This window comes from Mustela nivalis (assembly GCF_964662115.1).
Source record: "Mustela nivalis genome assembly, chromosome: 8".
Lineage (NCBI taxonomy): Eukaryota > Metazoa > Chordata > Mammalia > Carnivora > Mustelidae > Mustela > Mustela nivalis.
In genome coordinates, this window is record NC_139027.1 from 57239441 (window position 1) to 57264214 (window position 24774).

The 24774-nt window shown below is 40.2% G+C and overlaps 1 protein-coding gene across 1 annotated transcript in view; it reads left to right on the plus strand.

Moving 5' to 3' along the window:
* Positions 1-1492: 1492 nt before the first annotated feature.
* Positions 1493-24774, plus strand: part of SERTAD2 (SERTA domain containing 2) — a 117902-nt gene continuing 94620 nt past the window's right edge. Inside the window, exon 1 of the mRNA XM_082746702.1 lies at positions 1493-2269. The gene's annotated coding sequence lies outside the window, so the exon portion shown is untranslated. The remainder of the gene's footprint in view (positions 2270-24774) is intronic.

Below are 24774 nucleotides of genomic sequence, written 5' to 3' on the forward strand. Positions count from 1 at the left end.
TTATTATCTGTTCTCTGAATTTCAGACCACTGTAGTTTTTAATCTCATAATTATGAAAAAAACTTATCTTGCTCACTTCAAGACCCTAAATCAACTTTCGGGTCTCTCTAGTTGACTTGTCTATGGAAAAAAGGTATCGGGTATTCTAAGTGGATTTGAAAATCTTTTTGTAGGTATGCAATAATTTATTTTTCCTTGTTTCTTGGTAGGAAGCAACTGTAAATTTCATATAGTGCCTTGAAATGCACCTTGTAGGAAAGAAAGTGGGTTTTTGCCAGGGTCTGCTTTTGTGAGCATCTTTAGTCAGGTTTACTGGTAATTAAAGTTACTTCCAAGTAAAAGTGCATGGAAATTGTTAAGGTCTGTAAAATGATTACTGGACAGTAGGCAAGAAATGGGGGGCGGGGGGGGGGGAAGCCATAGCTCCTGGGAATGAGCAGTGAGAAGATCTGGCAGTGAGCGCTCCCTAGCATTGCCATCAGGGTACCAAGTAAGGAGGGTGGGCAGAGAAGAGGGAGAAAGAGTAGTGCGTGAGGAAAGGTAAGGCACATACACATATTTAGAAGGCGAAGCCCATACAGCTTGGTTCCTGCCAGGTTAAGAAGGGCCTTTTCCAGAAGCTCAATAAAGAAATGGTATGTAAGCGGGAGCTGTTGCAACCTGTCCACACCCTACCCTGACTTCCCCAGAAAAGAGGCAAGCAAAGAGGCTAATGCCATCGCCAAGCCTCGGGTCCCTTCGTTTCCAGCTTCCTCCGATCCCAGGGCACAGCAGGACGTCACAAGGAGTTGTCTCTTAGAGTGGGCACTTCAGGGATATGGGGCAAAGTTTGGATCTGATTCACTTCAAATTTGGTTGCCCCTCGGGAGTGGGGTTTGGCCGCAGGGGCACCCCAGCAGCGCAAGGCACAGGCAGAGCAGCAGCAGCCTGCAAGCTGAGTAAGGAGCCAGCCTCCGCCGCCGCCTCCTCCTGCCGGTGCGGAGTCGGTAGCACAGCCAGTCCCCGTCGCTGTCACGCCGCCAGCAGCGCTGCCCCTCCGCCATCCCCCCTTCCCCCGCGCGGCCCCAGCCCTCACACGGTTATTTGCGTGACTGACCCGAACCCGGCGGGCGGGAGGGGAAGGCGTTGGCCCGCCCACTCCTTCCCCTCTGGCTCGGGGCGGCACCTCTCCTCCTCATTGGTCACACGCTTGCGTCCATCACCCCCACACAGTCTTCGGATTGGCGGAAAGCGCACTTCTGGCGCTAGGAGGGCAGAGTGACTCCGCCGGTCTCCGGCGCCTCATCTTTCCCTCCACCCCCCGCTTCAACGTCCACCCACCTCTCCCCACCCCCCACTCCACTTCCCCCGCCCCGTTCGCGGCAGTGTCCTTAGAAGACTCATTGGGCCAGGGGCGAAGCCAGCCGCCTATGGAGCCGCGCTGTGATTGGCCGACTCCCACGCCCGTCGGAGCGGCGGGATTCGCCATTCGCCACTCGCTCCGCTCCGCTCCCCGCCCCCCCAACGCCTCGCCCTCTCAGTCGCCTCCTCCCCTCCCGGCTCTTCCTCGGCCCCCTTTCCCCGCCCGTCCCCTCCGCATCTCCCCTGTCCAGCTGGGCGGGGACTGCTGTACGACTCTGTAAAGTCTGTGAGTCACTGCACAACCCATCAATCCAATTAAATGTCTTGAGCGAGTCGAGCAGGGGGTGCTGCCGCCGCCGCCGCTCGCCCCGCCGCGGCCGCCCCTGCTCGCAGCGCCCCTCTGATCCATGGCTGTCTGTCTGTACTTGTTACGGTGTAACCTCCTCCTCCTCCTCCTCCTCCCTCTCCTCAGGAGCCGCGGCAACTTCCCCTCTGCCAGCCTCCTCTGCTTGGGGACTGCAAAGGCATGGGATAGATCCAGAGCCACTTCTCTCTATCTCCCCTCCAGCCCTCGCTCAATTTCCCCCCCTTTAAATTAAAGTCTGTTCCTCGCTCCTCGTCGTTTTAGAGATTTATTTGTCAGTCTATTATTTCCCCTGATTTATTTTCCCTCCCTGGGGCAGGGGGTCGCAGGGGCAGGTTGGTTTATTTTAGGGAAGGGGCTCTCCACCCCCACCCCCGTTTCCCCTCCTCCTTTTTCGGCGGTGACTTGATTGCCTTGCTCCTCTCCGCTCCCACCCCTCGAACTCACCGTCCTGCACTCGAGTGACGCACCGACACCCCCCGCCCACAGCCCAGACATCCCCTCCCTCGCTGCCACCCGGACCCGTCTCGGAGCTGGACCCGGTGCCGACTTCTTCGCAGAAGGGTGAGTACCGTCTTGGGTTTTGGGGGGATCTGGAAAAATGTAGCCGGTCCACTTTGGGGAGGGCTGGGGTCACGTTGTGGCAGGAGGTTCCTGGTCCGGCGTGGATTTGAGGTGGCGACTGCCTCCCTCCCTCGCTCCCTCCTTGCTCCCTCTTCCCTCCGCCCCTCGACTCCTTATTCACCAGCTTTGCTGTATTTCTAGGTATTGCCAGACTTCCACCATCGGGGCATTATAACGCTTATAAAATGCGCGGCATTGGCATGTTTTCTGTTTTTAGGATGCTAAGTGAGCGGTAATAGTCAGCGATGGGATCTAATAGACTCTATGACCTGCAAAAAGTGTAAAACGTCTAATGGGTACATTTTACTCTAAATCAAAGTTAAACTTTTATTTAATAAAGGCAAAGCAAAAGATATTTCTAATTTGAATGTGTGGGGATTAGAGCAAAGGAAGACAGGTTGCCTAGTGGCATGGCTTAGTATTTTTATTTTAAAATAGTTTTATGGGTTCCCTTTTGAAAAAAAAAATATGAATTCAGTGTTAAAGACTATGAAGTCTTTGAACCTGTTGGAGGAAAGCAAGGTAAGGTGGAAATCCAGGTTGACACTTCATCTTTATCTCACCTCTTTTCAAGCGAGGCATTACCACACAGAATTTTTAATCTCTCAGTCCCTGGGCACAGTGGGATGTGTTAAGGATAAATACGGATTTTTTTCTTTTGATATCCATTTTTTGTATACTTCATTGCTCTTAAGCAATGTCATGTTACAGAATTTTGTAAAATTGGATTTGGTTTCTTGGTGTTGGGTGACTCAAAGGTACACGTACCTGCTGCCCATATATGCTTTATGAGTATATGGATCTTTAATATTTGCCTTATGCATCTTTAATATTTAATTTGAGATAAAAGGAGAAATTATGAGAAATAGTTACTCTGAATTGGCTTCTGAGGTCACTTGTGAGAATTCAGCCTATTAAAAATGGTAGTACTCTTTTTGAATCAAGTACTGGTCTAGTTGTCCACAAGATTCAAATTAGGCCAAACCAAACATGTTTTGAAACATTAAAGTACAGGAAAGGCCTCTGAGTAGTTCATTCTCTCCTTCTCTTTCAGACTAACCAGAATAAGTTGTTACTAAATTTAATTTTAAAGAATAGACTGTTCCTGTTCTGAAATCTGCCAAGTTTCTACAGAAAGATTTCTTTTTAAAGAGCAGAAATGTGTTTATGATCAACCCAAAGTAGTAATGTTGACTCAAATGTAAATGCTATCGTAAGGAAATGCTTGTCATAAGCCCCCAAACCTTGCAAAGTGTTTCAGGAAGACTTATACAGAGCCTTTTGGAATTGTTTAATACATTTTTTCTTGTGGCCTTTTTCATGAATCTAAGACTGAATCAATGAGAGGCCTTATAGTACAGTGGAGCCCTGCTGCCTAGTTTAAATCTTGCCACCTACCCTTGATGGCTGTCTGACTTTGGGCAAGTTTCAGCCCTGGCCTGTGCTGGTTTTCTCCTTCAAGTGGTAAGGATGATTTTTCCTCAGAGGGTTGCTGTAAAGGTAAATAAGAGAGTGCGTGTCACAGAGCATTGGGTATTAGCTGTCCCATCATCATCACCATCTAGAGAGAATATCTCATGTAGTGATTATAAGTGTGGCCTTCAGGACTAGACTCTTTAGGTTCAAGTCCCAGAATTTCCTCTTGTTCTCTTTGTGACCTTGGTCAAGTTAACTTGAAAGATTCCTCATCTGTAAAATGGGTATAATAGCAGCATTTGCTTCAGATGGTTATTGTGAGGTTAGAATGAGTTAATATATGCAAAGATCTTGATTAGTGTTTGATACATCTTTTTGAATTTATTTCCCTATTGTTCCTTGCATATCTTGAAACATGGTTGGCTATATTTTTTTAGAAGTAAATTTTTGGTAAAGATAAAGATTTATTGCTGTCAATGAAATAAGCAGAATTCTTACCATTATGCATGATGTTTTGTTAGATTTATACTTTTAAACTGGAGTTTATGTGAGTCTCTCTGAAATTTAGTCATTGGATGAGTTGAGTCCTTCATCTTTCATTTAAATTTGCATAACAGGGGGCGCCTGGGTGCCTCAGTGGGTAAAGCCACTGCCTTCGGCTCCGGTCATGATCTCAGGGTCCTGGGATCGAGTCCCGCATCGGGCTCTCTGCTCAGCGGGGAGCCTGCTTCCTCCTCTCTCTCTCTGCCTGCCTCTCTGCCTACTTGTGATTTCTCTCTGTCAAATAAATAAATAAATAATCTAAAAAAAAAAAGTAAATTTGCATAACAGAATGTATATACCTCTATTATAATGGTACTTATCACACGTTTGCTGTTAACTGTGATTTTCTACTCTACTAAACAGAAAGCTCTTTGAGGGTAAGAATAGTGTTGCATCTGTAAATTAATCTCTAGTGCCTAGCAGAGTGCTGGGTACATAAAGAAGCTTAATGAATTCTGTATAATAAATTAAATACTATTATTCTCAAGTTGTTTATGAGTGGTTGAGTGACATAAGTGATAGTGATAGTGTGGAGAATACTATTATTTGTATTGCAGAATTGAATTTTTATATTCTCAATAACTATTTTTGTAAATAGAATAAATGAGGGGAATTACAGTATAACTTATGTTTTAGTAAGAACATATTTTCATTTTGAAAATTAAACTTAAAATAGTCTAAAAAGTGCATATTGAGTATCTTTCTTTGTTATCTGACATGTCCATGTTTTATTGTAAGACTTTGTGTCTCCCAAACTTTCTGTCACTAAGTTGGATGTTATTATAATTAATATGAATTATACAAATTATATTTTGAATGTCCCAAATGATGATATGATCTTGTTATTGACTTCAGAATTAATAATATTAAAGAGAATTTATCATACTCACACTGTGAAAATAAAGCAGTATCATTTCCTTAAGGACCAAATCTTTCTCTTTCCATTCAAGAGTGAAACTCATTTTCTTGAGCAGTCTTTAAATAACTAACTTTTGGGGCACCTGGGCGGTTGAGTGTCTGTCTTTGGCTCAGGTCATGATCCCAGGGTCCTAGGATGGAGTCCTGTGTTGGGGCTCCCTGCTAAGTGGGGAGTCTGCTTCTTCCTTTCCCTCTGCCTCTGCCCCTCCTCACTACTCCTGCTTTTTCTCTCTCAAACAAACAAATAAATAAATAAATAAAATCTTTAAAAATAAATAAATAATTGACTTTTGAAACAGTAAATTGTGTAATAGGAATCATAAAGGCAGTATATGTAATTAGTGAGTAAAACATTTAAACTTTAAAGTTAACTGCATACTTAAAAGGCATTATACAATTAGGGAATATATTTTTTTTAAATAAGCAAAATTGATGGGGCCTACCAACTGCTTCATTTATAGAATCATTCTGTTTTACTTGTCAATAAAATGCAGTTAATTACTGTGCCCTCTGAAGTGATAAAATGCAAGAAATGGCTTTCATGAAAGAGATATCCTCAGCAAAGAAACCTGAATACTGATCTGCTCAGAAGTGTACAGTGTTTCATATATGTGAACTATCTACTACACTGTGGATATTTTTATATACATAATCCTTTGTTTAACTGAATCATCAGTTACCTAATTTAGTTGAATATATTGAATTTTTATTGGCTAAAACAATTAATTAGTAAACTTGCCCTTTTTTAAAAAAAAAAAAGATTTTTATTTATTTATTTGACAGACAGAGATCCCAAGTAGGCAGAGAGGCAGGCAGAGAGAGAGAGAGATAGGTGGGGGGAGCAGGCTCACTTCAGAGCAGAGAGCGCAGTGCGGGGCTTGATCCTAGGACCCTGGGATCTTGACCTGAACCAAAGGCAGAGGCTTTAACCCACTAAGTCACCCAGGCACCCCAACTTGCCCCCCCCCCTTTTTTTATCCCTGCACTTTTAAAGCAGCCAAAATCAAATGAAACTTAAAAATGCTAACTTAGGGGCTTAGAAACTACACTTCAGTGTCTGTTCTGTGAGATGGAAAGTTGCTTATTTTTCACTTGACACATTTTAACATGACGTTGTTTCTGTAGCTCATATCTCTTTCCCTTGACATTTTTGTGAAGGCATTGGAATATTTATTGGTATTTTACAGATGTATATGATGTCTCCAACTTTTAAAACAATGTTTCTGGTGAAGAACTGTGGAAAGAAGAGGAGAGAGGGATAGAAATAACTTCTAGGACTTATGATTTATATCCTTGTCTTCTAACCTTAAGAAAATGGGTAACTGTGTAATCTGTTAGTGATCAAAAGAAGAGGAAAATAATAGATGCATTATCTACTGACAAACTTAGAATTGAGGTCCATGGAGTTCTAGGCTGAGCAGTGCTACTGATTGGCACGTGACCTTGAACCTTACACTTCACTTCCACTGCTCTCCATGTTCTTACCCTTTCAGTGGGAAGAGGGAAGGCAGTTACGCTGCCCTCACTCTGAGAGTATGTTGTAGGGGTTGTAAGTGCTTTTTAAAAGCATTGGAGAAGGACAAAATGCAAGCAAATACAAAATACACATTAGCATTTAGAAATGGATTTTTTTTTTTATCATTCTTTAAAAATTGTAACCTTTTAGATCTTTTGTCTGAAGGGCATTTTTCCTTTTAACTTCATATTTGAAGAGACTTCTTACTGGTGTGTTCACAAGAATATATAAGGTACCTTTTAAAGAGACAAGGAACTTTGGTTTAATTGAATGAAATATTAATGTTAACACTGAATTTTGGTGTATCCTGAGTTATAGCAGATGTTGATGTTGAAGAACAATGTATGTATTGAGGAGATAACTCATTAAGTTAAAGCTTGTAAAACCTCATGCATTGCAGGAAAAAAGTGTTCGATATATCAGATTCCATTAGAAGTATATTCAAAAGAGAAAAATTAATCACATCATTTACTTTTAAATTTCAAAAGGATTAGTTGGCTGTATGCTCATTTATTTTGTACCTCGAATGCAGTGAAATGTGCACATTTCAGAATATGTTTAGTGGCTTGGAGGTTTTTATTTATTCCAGCTAATTTTTATTTAGGAAAGTGAGTGAAGACACATGTAGAAAGGCTGTGTGCTAAGCAAATAGTTTTTTTTTCCCCTTTTGTCCCTGAAAGTGATTTAGCTGTCTTTAAAAGTCAAAAGCCCAGAGTTAGCACATTATGTAAGTTTCTTTGTATTTAGCTTTTCCTCTCTCTGGTTGTTAGAGGAGAGTTTTTACAACCTCATAATGTTACTCACTTTTTTTAAAAGTGGAAATGAAATTCCAATGTACTCAGAGTAAAACCTATCAAGATAAGTGGGACATATGAGAAATATTATTTATCCCATTTAATATTAAACATAGGGAACAGTGATCCTCAAATGCAAGGTTGCTAAGCAGAAAGCAACTTTTTAAAAATATATTGTCCTTTTGTTCTTATTGTTCAGTTTCCTACTGATAGAAACTTGGAATGATCAGATTTCTTCTTACCTTTTGAACTTAAAGTCTACATTGATGTTTATAATTTTGTGTGGTGGTATATATAACTCTATAGTAGTGAATGTTTACTTTTAACATATTAAATAAAAGGATCAAAACCATCCATCCTTTTTTAAAATTTGATCTGTTTTTCACAACCCGCGTCCTTTTGTCCTACAATTGTTTTCAGTTTTCTTAGTGTTTCTAGGAGTTTGTCTTTCTTTTAATGCAGCATCTTTCTTATTTGCGCCCATCTTCTTTTTGCGTTGGTTTCTTTTCTCTCAATCACAGCAGGTTTTTTCTTAAGCACTTTTTTGCCTTTGCCTCTATATAAGGTATGAAGTAAGGGTCTTCATTTAGTTTATTCTGCTTTCATGAAACTGAAGAAAAATATAAAATTTTCTGTATAGAAAATTTGCTTTGCTTTATCTCAACAGATGAGCTCTCTGGTCATCTTAGCTACACAACACTTCAGTGGCTATTTTGTAAACCTGCAACCAAGCTTATATGAGGTGGCGAAAAGGGAAAACTCTGACATATTTATTATTTACTGCGTTTTCTGTTAATCTCTTTTATTGGGGAATACCCACAGCATTTTTTCTGTGCACATTACCTTGAAACATCTCCAGCATCCCAGCTTTGTTGTCCTCCTTTTGCTCCGCGTCCAGGGGTGCTGGTGAGCTCTGGAACTGTCTCAGCAATGACCATAGCCACCTGACCACGCTGGGGGTGGCTGGCCTGAGAACATCACGTTAGACAGGAAGAGCAGCTCCTTTGTTTTGTTTTGTTGTTAATTCCTTAAAACCAGACAGAACATCAGACCATGTCCACTGTGAGGTTTTCCAGGGTTCACCATTGTTGAATGATTAATGGTTCCTGGTGAAGTAACCATCAGCTTTATTGTCTTCCATGGCTTCAACTCAAATGAAATGTATCCCTTTGAGTTAACTTTTGTTTTGATTTTAAGGGTTCTTTTCACCCAGAAAATCAAAGGGTATGAAAATGAATATGGATTTTTATACAAAAGAGATTTACATAAAAATCCTTTGAGTAGAAAGTTTCCTAAGGACCTGAATCCATTGATTTGGAGAGAATGTTTAATAGTTTCCCTAAACATCTGACATTATTCAGACATCAGTACTAGAAAACCTTTCAATTTGATTAAAGAAAATGACTCCTCCTTTTGAGTTAGATAACAGTCCATTGTTACTTTTTAATTTTAACAATCCAAATATAAGATTAGATAAACTGCATTTTAGAGTTGATTAAATAAGGGATTTTTCCAGAAATTGTACTTTGTGAAACCTATGCCTCAGAAAAGTTTGACCTTTTATTCTTTTTCTTTTCTTTGCTTTTTTTTTGAATACTTTATCCCATTCCTTATCTCCATTCATTCATTTATTCAGTTTATTCCACAGATATTTACTGAACACTTACTATGTACCAGCTGTTCTTACTAGGTACATATATTATAGCAGTGGAGAAAAGGGACAAATATTCCTGTCCTTGTAGAAATTACATTCCAAACCACTGTGGTATGTATAGAGCTTATTATTTACTATACAGAGTAGTCATAACTAAACATTGTGTACTATTCTGAAAAAAAAAAAAGGGAAGATTTCTTCGTATGGATTTTATGTCCTCCAACTTGGTGTAAAAGGAATCCCAACTCCTAAAACAAAACTCCATTTAAATGGACAATTATCATTTGTGTTTGAGTTGAAATATTAAACACCTATAATGTTGCTAGATGTTTCCACTAGAAATCTGGAAATCATCCTCATTTATGAACCCTGGGAAACTTACCACTGGTTAGGGTTTGAAATTTCTCCTTGGTTTTCTATATTTATACTTTTATTTATTTATTTTAAAGATTTATTTGTTTATTTATTTGAGAGAGAGGGAGGACCCGCATGAGCAGCATGGAGGGGCAGAGGGAAAGGAAGAAGCAGTCTCCCTGCGAAACAGGGAGCCCTATGCAGGGCTCAATCCCAGCACCCCAGATCGTGACCTGAGCTGAAGGCAGATGGTTAACTGACTAAACCACCCAGGAGCCCCTTCTTACACTTGTAAGGATGTTTTCTTCCTTTGCTTTGTTTTCTTTGTGACAAAGTCTGAAAAAAATGTGTAATGCTGAAAATTACACAATGGAAATGTAGTCATCTCAGCTATATTGCACAATTAACAAGAAAATCTTCAGTTTGCTCTGTCTAGTGTACATAAAGAACTAATTTTTCGTTTCTGTGATTGTCAAAATGTAATTTCTTGGGGTGCCTGGGTGGCTCCATGGGTTAAGCCTCTGCCTTCAGCAGGTCATGATCCCAGGGTCCTGGGATCAAGCCCCACATCGGGCTCTCTGCTCGGCAGGGAGCCTGCTTCCCTTCCTCTCTCTCTGCCTGCCTCTCTGCCTACTTGTGATCTCTGTCTGTCAAATAAATAAATAAAATCTTTAAAAAAAAAAAAAAACAAAAAAAATCAAACCATGTAATTTCTTTTTTTTTTTTTTTTTCTGGTTGTGCTAGTTTATTTTGAAAGTTACATTTGTTACAAAAAATATGGAACGCTTCACGAATTTGCGTGTCATCCTTGTGCAGGGGCCATGCTAATCTTCTCTGTATCGTTCCAATTTTAGTATATGTGCTGCCGAAGCGAGCACCAAACCATGTAATTTCTTAAACAAATAAAACCCTTAGTATACATTTCTACCTCAGACATTAAAGTAGATATATCTAAGTGTTTTTTCAGTACAAATAGCATGATATGATATATAATTATTTAAAAGTTTTTATTCATAAATATTTGATACACGTCCCAAGTGCTTGGGAGTATCAGAGACCAATAAGACGTGGCACCTGTTCATAATGGTGTTCACAGTCTGTTTGGGGAGAGAAAAGATCCCCACATGAACATTAACTCCCTTGTATTAGGCAATATGGGGTTTAGGTTGATGGGAAGTCTCCTGAGGGCTGCAGTAGTAAGCTTAGTTCTAGGTCCAAAGGACTTGCCTTCTGGAGGCCCTGGTTGGCCTTCATGGGACTCCATCTTTCCTGTTCAGTTGGGGTAGAGACAGTTAGCAGGTTTTCTTTGTGCTTAGGCCCCTAAGGACAGTGCAGTCCTCTTTCTAGCTATTGCACCTGCTCAGCAAGGAAGGGAAAGGAGAGGGAGTGGAGCCCACATCCTAGCCATTGCTTTCATTCACTAGCAGTGCCTGTAGGAAGCAGAAACTGTGCCCGAGAATGGAAAATATATATAGACACCGTTGGTATGGTTTAGGTTCTTGAGGCCAAAATCTTCCATAGGTTTGGGAAGACTGATATATTAATGAGGACCGTATGTACCAGGGGAGTTTCCTGAAAAGTGGAAGAAACACGGAGAGGGGAGGAAAAAGGGTGGACTGAGACTTTTGGCCATTACTGGAGATGTGCTCTTCCTTAGTTTGCCTGGAGCAGCCCTGCCTGTAAGATTAGCATGTTCTGGGCCTAATATGCCAAATTTAGGAAGTCTGTATGTATTGCTGTAATATGTAGATGTAATCTTTCTAAATTGTTTTGCTTCAGAATTAGTCAAAATTCTCAATATGTGTATTTAAATTCTCAAACATAATGCTGTGTGCCTGTGGCTTTTGTTTTCATTTCCCTGGATATTTGAAAATATGAAGAATCTCTTTGTTTTTAGAGTACATTTGTTTGTTTACTTGGACATGAATCTAAGATAGAATAACACATCAAATGCTTGTTTCTTAGATTTAAATTAAAGGGAAAAAATATAAAGCATCAATGTCTATTTTATCTGTTGATGAAAGTATTTGGACACTTCTGTATAGATTTCTTTATTGTTGTTATTGTTGTTGTTTTTTAAAGTAACAATTTCTATCAAGAGTTTCTTTTTCTGGGGACACCCATGTGGCTCAGTCAGTTGAGCATCTGCCTTCGGCTCAGGTCATGATCCCAGGACCCTGGGATTGAGCCCCGCATAGGCTGAGCAGGGAGCCTACTTCTCCCTCTGCCTGCCGCTCCCCCTGCTTGTGCTCTCTCTCTCTCTGACAAATAAAAATAAATACAATCTTTGAAGAAAAAAAAAGAATTTCTTTTCCTGAAGACTATATCTCGGCAAGAGCCATCACACATCTATTTGATTAAAAAGGCTGCCTAAGATGGTTATATTCATTATCTTGATTGCTATGATGGTTTCAGGGATATATACATATGTCAAAACTTATCAGATTATACATTTTAAATCTGTGCATTTATTGGATATCAATAAAACTTTTTAAAAAGCCACTTAAGTCATAAGGTATATTTTAAGATAAAATCCCTATTATAAGAAATATATTTTAAAGTTTGTCATTTGTTTTTTATTTCTCTCTTTAATCTACCATTTATTCACCTCTATCCCATACTCCAGACACATATATTTTAAGAAAGACAAATAGAACTAAGGAAACCTATGCGCAGCTGAAATTTAGATATGGGACCTTAGAGAGCTTTTCTCTATATGTAAGGCTCACTGGAGTATCTTTAAGTAAATTGCACACATTTGAATTTAGAGAATTGGAGTTGTGTATTTTTCAAGAAATCCTCCTTTCCTTATAGTTTAACAGGTTATGACTCATCCTTGGCATAAAGTAAAGAACATGAGTTTGGTAAGACCTTCTTTTCCTTAAAAGAGGTTAAATGGTGGGATGCCTGGGTGGCTTAGTTGGTTAAGCGTCTGCCTTTGGCTCAGGTCATGATCCCAGGATCCTGGGATCGAGTCCCACATGGGGCTCCCTGCTCAGTGGGGAGCTTGCTTCTCCCTCTGCCTGCTCTGCCTGTTCTGCCTGCAGCTCTCTGTGCTGTTGCTCTCTCTCTGACAAATAAATAAATAAAATCTTAAAAAAAAAATCTAGAAAAATTTTTAAAGTTGTCTTTACAGGATTGGGGCCATCAGAGTTGTGAATTCAAAGTTCTGGCTCTTTCTACCATGCCAGTGTACACATTAGGATTACTTTTGCCCAGGCCACAATGCTGGGGTGAGGCCTTCATTTAAGTGTTTTTTAAGTCCCTAGATTATTCTAGTGTACATGCACTCTATTTCCCATACCACATTCCCCCACACGCAGACTTTCTACTGCAAAACTTTCAGACATAGAGAACTTGGAAGAATGTCAACAAACACCCATATTCCATCTAGACTCAGTAATTATTAACCTTTTACTGTATTTACTTTATGGCTCACTCTCTCTTTTTTCTCTACTTATATACTTTATTGTACCATGTGAAAATAGGTTTTATTTTATTTTATTTTTTTTAAAGATTTATTTATTTATTTATTTGACAGAGAGAGATCACAAGTAGGCAGAGAGGCAGGCAGAGAGAGAGAGAGGAGGAAGCAGGCTCCCTGCTGAGCAGAGAGCCCGATGCGGGACTCGATCCCAGGACCCTGAGATCATGACCTGAGCCGAAGGCAGCGGCTTAACCCACTGAGCCACCCAGGCGCCCCGTGAAAATAGGTTTTAGATGTCATGACTCTTTACCATTAAATGCTTCAGTATGCATCTCCTGGGAATAAAGACATTCTCCTACATAACCACAATACCATTATCACACCTAAGAAAATTAATAATAACTGAGAATGCTCTTTAGGAGCATTTATTAAAATTCCATTTATTAAAGGCCTATGAATTCAGATCCTCCTAAAAATTAAATGCATATGAAAGGAGAAATTCTTCAGAATATGAAATTCTGTGAATTCTTGCTAGGGATTTTGTTTTTCTCTGTGTTTGCTTAAAATGTTTTGATGAGATAAATGCATTTTCCTAATGAATGGTGAGGTAAGATCCTTCCCAGCTCTCACATCCATGATCATGTCATGAGAAAAAACAGATATTACCAGAGTTTGTGCCACAGTGAAGTTTAGTGGAAAATACCCAGTTTCAAGCCAGAACGATGTTGGTTCAGGTACTTGCTCAGCCACTTACTGCTGGTGACCTTGGAGAAATAAAATTTTTGTATCAGTTAGAAAGCTGTCAGAAGCCACCTTCAAGCTCACTGAAGTGATCAGGATATTAATTATTTCACAAGAAATCCAGAGGTGGGACAGGCTCTGGAGTTGGTCAGTTCTGTGGTTTAGGTTCTTACAGCATGTTCCCGCTATGCCAGACTCCTTACCACTTCCAACTTCCGCTTTGGGCTCCTTCCTCAAGCTAGTTCACCTCCATACATTATGGGATTCAGAGGAAGTCAGAAACCACCCCCACAGGTGTGGACTGTCAGTCTTTCTGTCTGATTGGACATCTCTGCTCACTTCTAGACCAGTGTCTTGGATTGGGGTTTCCTTAGGGAGAAGGAGGGAGGAATGGACATTGGGTATACCACTAACAATGTTCCTTACTCCTCCAAGCCTCAGTTTTCTTTTCTGTAAAATAGGAACAATGAGATATACTTATATGATTGTCAACTGACATAAAATAGGTAAAGCAGTAGACACAAAGCTGATGGTAATAATGCTAGTTTCTGTTTTATTTCTCCCATTTTCATCTTACAAGAAATTCTGTCTTCCTTTGACACTGCCACACTACATACTAGTAAACACATTATAAGTGACTCTCCCTTAACTGGTCTCTTGTGTGTCCTCTCACCTCAGCATGTAAGGCAGAACATTTTATGTGAACTTTGCAGATTGGTCAGATACCTCCATTAACCTCTTTTGGCCCATCTTATTTTTTCTTATGTATTTCAGCTTCACTTTATATTACTGCAGCACCAGGGAAGGGAAACTGTCAGTGGTAGTACATATTTATCAAGATCTAGATCAAATGTGAACCAAAATCTCTTTAATGTCACTATCCATAAAAACAACATGGTTGAGATAGGTTTTCCCCTTTTATTAAAATAAATGCACCATGACCTGTGAAAAAGTCAGCAAAATAAAATGCTATATTTGAAATATAGTGTCTTATTTGTCCAGGATAGATAAGATCTTTGATATCTTGGGAAAATCTAGGCTTATCATCATAGTTTAGCTACTCTGACTTCTTCAGAGCTTACTTTCTAAAAAGAATTGTGTCTTGTTTACCAGCAAATCTCTCTCTCTCTCTCTCTCTCTCTCTCTCTTTTTTTTTTTGATGGTCTTGTCTTGAACCTTCTTTCACCCACTGTGAGAAAGTCATCTTCCAAAATCTTGTTTTCCAGTATGTGTGAACACTGGAGGGTCTTTGTTCAGGCATGTCCTTTTCAAAATACGTAGAGAAGGATTGTCATATTTTTCTCCCTATGGAATCTCTAAGGCACTTCTGAAACACCTGTGAAATTCTGCAAAATTATTACAACCAAGTCACACGGGAAGGTCATCACCATGTTTTTGAATGTCCTTCCTAAGTGATGGGATCACTCTTAAAGGGAAGTTATTGCTCCTTCTTGACCCCTCAAGTAAAATACTGAATTCCTGCTAACCTCCATGGCGAGAAAATTGAACTGACAAGTCCAGTGTCTCTCCCGACCTGGAAGATGCTGAACCTTGGCTTATCTTTTTTCTGTTACAGTTTTTTCACTTTGTCTTTAATTTTGTTGATGAGGTATCTGTTGATTTGGTAGGCTCTATGAATGCTGAAAATGGTCAGATTTTGAGTGGTTCCCTCCATAATTTAAACTTCTGCTGGCATGAATCATTTCAGCTAGAGGGATATTTTCTATTTTGATTGATTGATTGATGTATTTATTTCAGAGAGAAAGAGAAGGAGAGCACATGTGTGAGGGCAGGAGGGGCAGAGGGAGGGGAAAGAGAATTCCAAGTAGACTCCATGCTGAGTGTGCGCCCAATGTGGGGCTCAAGCCCATGATCCTAGGACAGGACCTGAGTGAAAACCCAGAGTCGGATGCCTAATAGGCACCCCCAGAGGGATATTTTTTAAAGGAACTACTTGAGTGTGTGTTGATGCTTTTATACATCTCAAATGAAGGTTCTATAAATGTTTCATTATGAAGCAGCACAATCAAAGCAGAACTCTGAAATGAATTATAATTTTGTTAAAGAAGCCAGATAAGGGATGCTGTGGCTATAGCTTTAGTTAAAAGTGCTAGAGTTTTGGAAAAAAAAGTTTGAGATTTCTATTGCATTTCCTCAGACTGCTGCTGGTTACTTTAAAAAAGGATGACATATGATTATAACTTATGAAAATTGGTTTAGTTTAGGCAGATTTTTAATTTTAGTACCTTGCCGGAAAGTCTTGTGGACAGGATTCCCTTTGCTGTGTAACAAATGCTTTTACTGTTTAGTTAAGGTTTGCTACCAGTAGCTCAGAGGCTAAAATGAAAAGTGAAATGGCTGTTGTTTCCCATCTAATACCCAGTTTTATTTTTATTTCCACTACCCAGTGTTAAAAAAAGAAATGAAAAGAAAGCAAAGATCGAGATCCAAAAGCTCAAACTAAAATTTAATTTCCTAACTAGAATAAGGCTGGCTTTGCCATAATATGAAGAGACATGCGTTAGGAAACATTTGTTCATAGCTATACAGTTGGCCATCCTAATTGCCGGAATTAGTAGTTGGATCAGCATGTATTACTGTCTTCAGACACTCAATCAGGCACGTAAAAATCAATCAAGGCTAAACAGTTGGGATTGACTCAACTTTTATAATTCCCTACTGAGAAATGTTTCAACTGTGCTTCTTGAGAGAACAGAGCAAAAATCTAAGTGATAGTGGGTTGGGGAGCAGTGCGTTAATTGCCTCTTTTTACTGAGGACTTTAATGATAGAGTAATTGCTGGAGCTTTGTCTTTGTTTCTCGATTTTATGATTTCTGTATTTTGTCTTGGGGCTTCTTATGTGCAGGCTCTAAAGTTCTGTGGAATAGATTCTAAGGGCAAACTGCTTTTGCTTCAGGTCATTTATTGTTCTCACTTTTCGTATGCAGTTCTTATTTTGAAAATCACAGCATGATCAATGAAAGATTTTTGACCAGCTAAGAATAATATATTTACCGTGGCTTTTAGAAGTTATTTGGAAAAGAGATTATACTGGAGAATCATTTTTGTTATTATTTCTGGAAGACTTATTGCCGTGGAAAGTTTAGGGCTTTCAGTCCATTCTGCCACAATGAGCATTGTGCCATTCAGTTTATACATCTTTAACTGTATGCTATGTGACCAAGTCATGAAGTGTTTGGGGATATTTATGGTCAACTTGAGTTTTGAGAAGTGATTTTTTAAAAAAAAATAATAGCTGGACAAAAGCAAAGTGTCATTTGAGAGTATCGGAATTGTGTTATGATTGGAAAACTTGATTGTCAGAAAATTTATCTGTAATTAGCCATACATTTGGATTTATTATGAACCAAGTCATGGACTCTCCTGGTGGTGCAGCACGTCTTTCTCCCAACTGAGCATGAAAACCTGGTAGTACAGGGACACTCCTGTCTTCTTGACATGGTCAAATCACACTGTGGCTCCTGTCACATGTTATCGCTAACATAGTGACTACCAAGTGGTGAGTGCGCTGTGTGGACATGGGTTGTGAATTTTTGGGTTTGTTCTTTGAAATACTTATGTACAGTAAGAGCAATATGATGAAGCATTTTCTATTTGGGCTAATTTAGGATCAGCAATAGAGACATAAAGGCATTTGACCAGTCTTTTAATTTTTAATTTGTTAATTTATTAAAAGATTTTATTTATTTATTTGATGGGCAGAGATCACAAGTAGGCAGAGAGGCAGGCAGAGAGAGAGAGGAGGAAGCAGGCTCCCTGCTGAGCAGAGAGCCCAATGAGGGGCTCGATCCCAGGACCCTGAGACCATGGCCTGAGCCAAAGGCAGAGACTTAACCCACTGAGCCACACATTTGCCCCTCTTTTTTTTTTTTCAAATTAATGTTTTGCTCTCATGTGATGACTAGATAGGGAGATGGGCAAAGAATCAATGTTGGGGGTGATGAAGGAAAGGTGCTCTTTGCCACTACTTTTTGTTCATCTGTGTGATCTACTAATCATTTCATATGGCCTCTGGCAACTGTTCTGGTGACCTAAGTTTCACTTCCTTTGCAGAAACTGTGACATTTTTTTTTGAATAATTGATGAATAAGAAGGTGTTTGTTTTTTTTTTTTTTAAATTGTATTTGCCATTTCCTAAAATAAGTGGAAGGCTTTCGTTTGCTTATTCTGCTTCATCTTCTAATAGCCATTTGTACACTTGTAGCCATAGTCGGGTGAGAATAACTCTTTTCGCAAGACTTTCATTTGATTTTTGGTCCAAGTGGTTGACATTCCAGCTAGCAATATCCCTCCTTCTTACCTGAGGAATACTTTGGTATATATACTTTGGAATATTTATTCCTTAACTTTTGAATATTAGATGCAGGTATTAGTACAAACTTAGTGCACTGTTATGTGGTAAGAAGAAAAGAGACATGTTTATGACTAGCAAGAAATTCTTTTTTTTTTTTTTTGAGAAATTCTTGGCAAAGAGAAGTTCTGTCCTGTTCCATCAGTTATAAGATGGAACTGAGTTTTCTTTTATTAGGTGTGTCTTCGAAGTTGAAATGACTCAGTAGTCACCTGTGAGCATTAGTGTAGTGAGTCCTTGGAACCCTTTGTCCTCCCAACGAGGCAGTTTGTGAAGCAGATGTACAGCAAGCACATATTTACAACTTTTCTAAATATTGTCCCACACAAGGGATGATGTTTTGGTATGCTGGACTCTAGCAGTCAGAGCATGGCGTGTTGAGTGGAAACTCAGGCACTTGGTCAGTCCAGTTGTAACTGTCTACTCTTCATATGCCTTCATTTTCTCAGTGTGCTTTTTCGTGATCCTGTCTATTTGACAGGGCCAGACAACAAAAGTAAAATCCCAGATAGTTGATTTTAAGGTTTTAAGTTAGTTAGGTAGGGGAAAACATTAGGTATGAGGATGACTATCAGTTTGGTTTCTTTCACTCTTCCTCTTGCTGGTTGCCTTATCAATGGACTGTGCTACTTTTTACGTCGTTTTATTTCTTTTAAAAATAAAGTCCATGAACTTTAAACTGGTTCAGGATATGTGAAGCTCTGCTGTAATCACTGCTCAGTTCAGCCACTAAAATACTAGTAATTGTAAAACACCTGTGACTGTCAGACTATTAATGTTCCTGTGTGCGACCATTTTATCATTGTTTCACACCATCATTGACTTGTGTGTTCATATATTCTTTACCACATGAAGGAATGAAGCCGGTGACAGGCATTTTCAAGTACAATCTAAACCTATTTCCATATTTTTCTACAGAATTTTGTAATTCTCCACCCCCCCGTTTTTAAAAAATCATTCTATGTTAAGAAGGAGACCAAGGATGGCCTTTCAGGTTTCTTGGTGTGTTTAAGAATATGTGGCCAATATTACTTGCTAGAACTGGCCCTGAAAAAGTTGAACTGGTGCCATATTTTTCATGCTACTGTTATGTCTAACTATAAAATGAAAGAAGTGCTAATAACACTTCCTACTTGTTTAGCACGTTTTCCTCCCCAGCTCTCAAAGGAGTTGGCCAATATCAGGCTGGATTCCCAGACCGTGTTTCTATTATTTTCCAGTTCCTGTCGTGTATTGTAATGTTACACAAGACTTTTTGCAAGGTAACTTCTTTTCTTTTATGTTTTCCTAAAAATTGGAAATGAATATTTGCTATTATCGTCCCCAATGCTCAGATACTGAGACTGAGGCTTGCTTTGGCTAGGTAGTTGACCCAGCATTATACGATAACCAGCAGCAGAGCCAAGAACAGAACTCAGAATGCGTCCTCGGCTTCATTTGTTACTGAACCGTAGTTTCTCTTCTTTTCAGCTATACTGACAGCAGGACCAAAGAAAATACATTTTCAGGTACCAAAAATATTTCCCATGTCTCTTCTTCAGTGTTCAGATGTTAAGATATACACTAGATTTATTGTCTGAAGTAAAGTTTCAGTGCCAGTTATAAACATGATCTGTTGCCATCTTATCCCTGATTTGACTCCTATCCCAGAAGTGATGGATAGTTGAAGGAAGAATATAATGAATGCAGTCCCTATTTTCTTTTGCCCTTCTGAATTTGATTTAATATAAGGTTGCTTTCTGCCAGGAAATTTCATGAATGGGCATATGTTAATAAGCCAGACTTTTTTTTTCTTTATAGTAATAAACTTAACAAAATATCTCCCCAAAGTGGATTCATTTGGTGTATGTTAATACTTGAGTGAGTACTTCCTGAACTTATATAGGAGGAAGGAACTCCAGCCACTGCAAAAATGAAGCCATTCCTATAAAACTTGGTTACTGCAATCTGAATGTATTTTGTGCTTTGAAATATATCTTCCATAATTCTTTGTTAGTGATGTTTGTCACACTTGAGTCTGTTAAATTAGAAGAGTTGACGGTTCTGCTTTAAAAATACCTTACAAAAATCAAACGAAGTTTCTGGGAGAGACATTTTTTTTTTCCTTCAGAGTGACAAAAGTGAAAGTTGCATTTTGATCAATTTTGCTTCGTCGTCTTAGTGAAAACCCAAGACCCACAGTGTGCGCTGGCGCACATATACAAAGCAGTTTCCGTGTCTCGGTGTATCTCCCCCCGCCCCCATGTGAACTGTTGCATGTACACACATGCCACACATAAAGAGTCCATTCTTGCTCACAAGCAGCTGAAGAAGGCTGGCCACTGCGGTCTTCTGCTCAGTGGAAATTGGCAGCCTTTCTTCTCCTGTAAACAACAGCCTGACGTCACCCCGTGCAGTGGTGATAGTGGACCCACTTTAGAGATTCTCAGCTGGCAGAACTGTTGAAGGCCTGTCCCTGGCTTTGGTCACCTTCAGCCACACTTGAGTAAACGCAATGCAGGGAAATTTGTTAATGTCAGGAATACTGGATAGCCCTTTGAAACAGTGTGGAAGGTATTTATCCTTGAATTTGCACACATAAGCCTAACAAAAAACCTGTGTGGTGAGCCGGAGAACTGGACTTAGTCCTGTTTTAGAAATGAGCTAACTGAAAAGTCCAGAGAATTAAAAAGTGAACAAGTGATGGAAATGATATTCAGGCCTTTTAAACACGGTTTTGTCTCTCTTTCCACTATTTTAAGTAAGTTCTTTAGTAATCGTTAACTGTTCTATTCTGTTACTTCCTCTCCCTTCTAAAATGTGTGGAGATGATGATTTACGAGCCCCCCCCCCCCACCCAGTCAAGACATCTGTGCATTAAAATCAGATACAGTCTCGATGCATTTGGGAACTCTTTGACGCTAAGGTAACCTACTCCCTTCCCTCAGAGAGAGAGCCTTTTGGAAATATCTCATGTAAGTCTACACTCCCCAGTGTAATTGGAAAGATTTACTAACAAGATGATCCTGTTTTTCATTTGGCCTCTGAAAGCAACATAAAATTGAGAGAATGAATGATTACAGTTCTTTTGTGTTGTTAACTGGAAGAGACAAAACCACCATGAAAGAATTGTTCTATTAGTTAGAAGTCAGATTTTTATTGGGAAGGAGAGGAGTTGAGCCACTGGTAAAAATGTAATTTACGTGTTATGTAAAATAGTTGTCTTTCTCACGTACCTACTTCTAGTGTATTTTTAGGCAGTTGCAAAAAAGTGAAGAAGAATTTTACCTTCCATGATTTATAGTTGCGTATTTGGCCTAGGAATACTTTAGGTTCATAGACAACCCTTGGTTTTTCGGTTTGTGACTCTGAATTGGTTTTTCAGTGTGACAGTAAGAATAGGCAGGGAGGGTGTTTAAATATGTGTAGACTATCCACAAGAAATTACTTGTACTTTAACTTCTCTGTGGACTGCCCCAACTTGAGTCAGCTCCCCTGATTCTGAGGTGTATGTTTAGGGAAAGCAAATTGATGTTGATTTTAGCTTAGCCCTGAGAGAAGAATGGCTAAAACTCTATGTATTAAAAAAAGCAAACTCAAATTTTTGAAAGCTGCTATCTAACACTGCACTTTGGAACACAGTAGGCACTCAAAAATGAATTTTAAGTGAAGCTGTGATAATCAGAAGTTAACTGTGTTGGCAACCTCAAGAAGCTAACATCTATACAGTAGCAGACTAAAATATACCCCAGGGGAAAAAAGTGCATTTGGGGTGAAGAAAATATACTTTATTTTGTATAACTTAAAATAAACCAAAAGAGCTGTTGATTTTGCATTTTATCTCATCAAATGGGAAAAAAATAGTCTTGCCTTTAAAAGATGATACTGCCAGCTTTTAAAATTCTAGCAGGTTGAAGGAATGAAGAGGAAGTACATAAAACCTGCTTTTACAAAGAAAACAAGTGACTCCTGTAACTCGGACAAAGAATAAGGAGTCAATAACAGCTTCCAGTCCAAGCCTCTCACTTCTGCTGTGCAGTGACGTGGACGTCTGGGTCCTCAGTGGCCTGCAGTCGCCTTTGCTGTGAGCGTCCCTGTGCAGTGCGGCACCAGCGCGGGCTTCCCCACCACTGCCTGGGGAAGCCCGCGCCCACGGCTTACAGGAACGGCCGGAGGGGGTCTGCCCAGCCCGACCTGAAGTTCAGAAAGCCATGCCTGAAGTGTCTCAGTTTATCATTCCCCGGTAGTGGAGTTTCTCATCACTGCAAGAAGCTGTTTGTAATGACAAACAAGGAGTAGGAAGGGCAGGGGACAGATGTTAGCTCAGGGAGGTCAGTGGTGGAACCACGGGAGAGCCAGGTGGGGCTTGGATCGTAACTTTTTTTTTTTTTTAGATTTTATTTATTTATTTGACAGGCAGAAAGCACAAGTAGGCAGAGAGGCAGGCAGCGGGGTCGGGGGGGCTTCTCTGCTTCCCTACTGAAGCAGAGAGCCTGTGCCGGACTCGGTCCCTGGATCCTGGGATCAGGACCTGAGCTGAAGGCAGCGGCTTAACCCATTGAGCCACCCCGGCGCCCTGGATCGTAACTGCTAAGTCATGATCTTGCTATCTCTTCCACAGGGTATCTGATCTGAGCAGAAAACAAAGGAGAAGTTTAATTTTAACCCTTCACAAAAGCATTGGCTTTTTCTTTCAACATTTCAGAGTTTGTTGAAAAACAGTCTTGGCAGATTTGTAACAAGTAACGATACCACCTAGATGTGGATGGTGTGTTGCGGTTTGGAAGCCCTCTGGGGGCGTGATCCTATTTCGTATCCACAGCCACCTAGTGAGCTAGTACTCTTCCCCCGTCTAAATGATCGCACTTCTCCATGCTTATGGCTTGTCTGAGCACAAGCATAGAGCCCAGCTGGAATCTCCAGCTTTTGACCTCTTGCTCTAGTGTTCCCTTCACCAAGCCAGAAACAATGACTTTTGGTTTTCCCCATCTCTCACTCTCGCATCTACACAGAAAACCACAGTTAGCAAATCCAGATTAGTAACCAAGTTCATGTTGCTCAGAGTAAGAGCACATAGATCATCAAAGGGAAGCTTCTTGATTGACTTCGAAGTTAATACTCCAATAAAAAAGGAGGAGTCTTGTTATTTCCTACTTAGAATCAGAATGATAGTGCGGAATTAACCTTAGGGACCGTTCAGTTTTAATATTACATTTTTAATAACAACCTAGTGTAAAGGGGCGCCTGGGTGGCTCAGAAGGTTGAGTGTCTGCCTTTGGCTCAGGTCATGATCCTGGGGTTCTGGGATTGAGCCCCGCATCGGGCTCCCTGCCTTTTTGGTGGCAAGCCTGCTTCTCCCTCTTCTTCTACAGCTTCCCTTGCTATGCTCTCTCTCTTTGTCAAATAGATAAACAAAATCTTAAAAAAAAAAAAAATCTAGAGTAAAGCATTTCCATGAGGAGAGTGAAACTTCAGTTAATTGCAGAGATTAGACTTAGGGCTCATTCCCCAGACCCAGATGAGTGTGCTCTTACTTTTAAAAAGTATACCTCAAAAAACAAAACAGAACAAAAAAACCCCAAACAAACAAACAAAACAAAAATAAAAATAAAAAGTATACTTCCTGGGGTGCCTGGATGATCAGTCAGTTAAGCATCCGACTCTTGATTTCGGTTCAGCTCAGGATATCAAGGTTGTGAGATCAAGCCCCATGTCCAGCTCTGTGTTCAGCGGGAGTCTGCTTGAGATTCTGTCTCTCCCTCCCTCTGCTCCCCTCCATCTTTCATCAACAAACAAACAAACAAACAAACAAACCCACACCTCCCTAAGCAGAGGCTACAGTTCCCATTCCAGGAGCTAAGTTGACTTGAGTTTCCAGCAGACATTCCTGAGTATCTTCCCTGTGCAGAGCCCTATGCTGGGCCCAGACCTACAGGACGGTGGGATCTAGTGGGGTAGACTTCATCTAAGGTAAGGTGCTACCTGTGCTGAGTGTCCAAACATTTAAAAGACTAGGACTGTCACTTGTAAATTCATGGATAACCCAGATTTTGTTGGTCTTCTGGAAACATTTATGAAGAAGCTCTTTCTTATATAACCTTCTATCTGTATGGAAAAATGACAGTCGTGACCACTTTTAACGTTTCAGAAAAATGCTCCTCATCCCTGAGAAGCTGAAGTATGAACATTAAAAGCAAATGAAAAGCAAACAAGGAGCCTGGGTGGCTCAGTCCGTTAAGCATCTGCCTTTGGCTCCGGTCATGATCCCAGGGGCCCAGGATCAAGCCCCGCATTGAGCTACCTGCTCAGCAGGGAGTCTGCTTCTCTCTCTCGTGCGCGCGTTCTCTCTCTCAGATGAGTAAATAAATAAATCAATCCTAAAAAAGCAAATGAAATTGAGATTGTTAGCACCCGATTTTTCTTTAGGTGTTGCCTCTAAAGGTTTTGACTGAGAACATCATGTATTATTGTAACTTGATATTAAAGCTCTGCTGAGGGATGCCTGGGTGGCTCAGTTGGTTAAGCAGCTGCCTTCGGCTCAGGTCATGATCCCAGCGTCCTGGGATCGAGTCCCACATCGGGCTCCTTGCTCGGCGGGGAGCCTGCTTCTCCCTCTGCCTCTGCCTGCCATTCTGTCTGCCTGTGCTCACTCTCTCCCCTCTCTCTCTCTGATAAATAAATAAAATCTTAAAAAAAAAAATCTCTGCTGATAACTTTTAATTCCTTGGCA